We start from the raw sequence: 2819 nt of genomic DNA, 5'->3' as shown, positions 1-2819 counted from the left end.
CCTCCCTTCCTCCTACCTCCTCCCTCTCTTCCTGTACCCTCAGGGAACCATTACTCCTGTGACTGTTTCTGAAGGGTTATCTATCTTGGCTTTCATGTACTGAATGATCTTATATATGCAAATGAACATACACAAATTTAACAAGGTAAAACGAATAAAAAACAGAGAGAGAGGAGGGTGAGAGTGAGAGCCAGGGTCAGCAAGTAGTGGCCACAGAGCCCAGAGCAGCTGTGCTGAAGACCCAAACTGCCACCCCTCCACCTCCCCATACCCTGAAGAAGGGCATCATACCAACATGGACGACAAGGCGTTCACCACAGAGCTAGACCAGTGGGTGTAGCAGTTTAACGAGTGTAAACAGCTGAACGAGAACCAAGTACAGACCCTGTGTGAAAAGGATAAGGAAATTTTAACAAAAAATCAAATGTGCAAGAGGTCCATTGTCCTGTTACCGTTTTTGTTTGTTGTTTTTTTACATTTTATTAGGGACTCATACAACTCTTATCACAATCCATACATATACATACATCAATTGTATAAAGCACATATATACATTCTTTGTCCTCATAATTTTCAAAGCATTTGCTCTCCATTTAAGCCCTTTGCATCAAGTTCTCTTTTTTACTCCTCCCTCCCTGCTCCCCTCTCCTTCATGAGCCCTTGATAATTTATAGATTATTATTTTGTCATATCTTGCCCTATCTGGTGTCTCCCTTCACCCCCTTTTCTGTTGTCCGTCCCCCAGGGGAAGGAGGTCACATGTAGATTCTTGTAATCAGTTCCCTCTTTCCAACCCACTCACCCTCTACCCTCCCAGTATTGCCCCTCACATCCCTGGTCCTGAAGGTATCATCCACTCTGGATTCCCTGTGCCTCCAGCTCCTATATGCACCAGTGTACAACCTCTGCCCTATCCAGACTTGCAAGGTAGAATTTGGATAATGACAGTGGTGGAGAAGGAAGCATTTAGGAACTGGAGGAAAGCTGTATTCTTCATCGGTGCTACGTTGCACCCTGACTGACTCATCTCCTCCTCTAGACCCCTCTGTGAGGGGATCTCCAGTGGTCTACAAATGGGCTTTAGGTCTCCACTCTACACTTTCCCCTTCATTCAGCCCTGTTACCATTTGTGGAGATGTTCGTGGTCAATTCCATGAACTATGGAACACTTCAGAATTGGTGGGAAATCATCAGATACAAACCATCTATTCATGGACAACTACATAGACAGAGGATAATATTCTGTAGAGAATGTGACTCTTCTTGTGACGTTAAAGGTGGGTTATCCAGAATGCATTACAATACTAAGAGGAAATCACAAAAGCCAATAAATTATTTAGGTATATGGCTTTTCTGATGAATGTCTTTGAAAATATGAAAAAATGTCTATGAAAATATGGAAATGCTAATGTTTGGAAATATTTTACAAAGCTATTTGATTATCTTCCACTTACAGCTTCAGTAGATGGACAGATATTCTGCCTCCACGGTGGCCTCTCTCAATCCACAGATACACTGGATCATATAAGAGCCCTGGATCAATTATAAGAAGTTCCACATGAGGGTTTAATGAGTGATCTATTATGGTCAGATCCAGATGATCGCAGTGGGTGGGGTATTTCTCCACGTGGTGCTGACAACACATTTGGACAAGACATTTCTGAAACATTTAACCATGCCAATGGTCTCACACTGGTTTGTCATGCTCACCAACTTGTAATGGAGGGATATAATTGGTGTCATGATAGGAATGTGGTTACTATTTTCAGTGCACCCAATTATTGCTGTGGAAACTAGGCTGCTTTCATGCAATTAGAGGACCCCTTAAAATATTCCTTCCTTCAGTTTGACCCAGCACCTCTTCGTAAAGAGCCTCACATGACTCGGCATACCCCTGACTACTTCCTGTAACTTCTCCAGGAAAACCTTGTCTTTGTATGTGGAAATATACTTGACTTGTAAAAATATGTCTATATTCAAAATAAAATTTAAAAAACAAATAGAAACCATATAGTAAGGGGAGGAAAACTAAATAACTAGTGAATAGGTAGGTGGTTCATCAGTGCTATACCACACCCTGGATTTATCATCCTTTCTGTGTGGCCCTTCTGATAGGGACTGCCCAATTACCTTACAGGTGGTTTGGGGTCTCCCTTATATCCACACCCCTTCACACTGATTTGGTTGCTTATTTTGAATTTCTGATACCTTTTCCTATTAACACTTCATGATCACGCATGCTGATGTGCTTCTTCCAAGTGGACTTTGTTGCTTTCCTGCTAGATGGCCACTTGTTTAACGGCAAGACTTTATGACCCCAGATGCTTTATCTTTTAATAGCCAGTCCTTATCAGCTTTCTTCACCTTTGCTTATGCACCCATTTTGTCTTTATTGATCATGTCAGGAAGGTGAGGATCATACAATGCCACATTATTAGGACAAACCATTTTGTACTGAGGTAAAATTTAAGTAGAGGCTCGAAGTCCATCTGCTCCCTTGTTGCATTTGCATCTATATACATATATGAAAAAACACGTATATTTACATATATATACAAACTATGGTTTCCTTTTTTCTTTTTTTCCCTTCCTGCCCCACTATCAAGTTTGCCCATTGTTTGCCTCTGTAATTCCTTTCAGATACAATTTGATAGATCAAACACACCCAGAAAAGTTACACGCTCCTCCCCACCAATTTTAGAACCTGTTCCCCTGTACCCGTCATTGTTGACTCATGGATTGCCTCCTCTGCCTCCTCCACTACCATGCCCCCCAGGAGCTGTCAGTCCAGTCATTGTCCCTGTAAGATTGCCTATCCT

General features: G+C 41.9%; 1 pseudogene; it reads left to right on the top strand.

Annotated features, from left to right (window-relative positions):
• The first annotated feature begins 295 nt into the window (after positions 1-295).
• On the top strand, positions 296-1911 carry LOC142440862 (serine/threonine-protein phosphatase 2A catalytic subunit beta isoform-like; annotated as a pseudogene).
• The last annotated feature ends 908 nt before the right edge of the window (positions 1912-2819 follow it).

Source organism: Tenrec ecaudatus, chromosome 2 (assembly GCF_050624435.1).
Source record: "Tenrec ecaudatus isolate mTenEca1 chromosome 2, mTenEca1.hap1, whole genome shotgun sequence".
NCBI classification, from domain to species: Eukaryota; Metazoa; Chordata; class Mammalia; order Afrosoricida; family Tenrecidae; genus Tenrec; species Tenrec ecaudatus.
The sequence above is the reverse complement of the archived record's forward strand: the minus strand, read 5'-3'. Positions and strand labels throughout refer to the sequence as shown.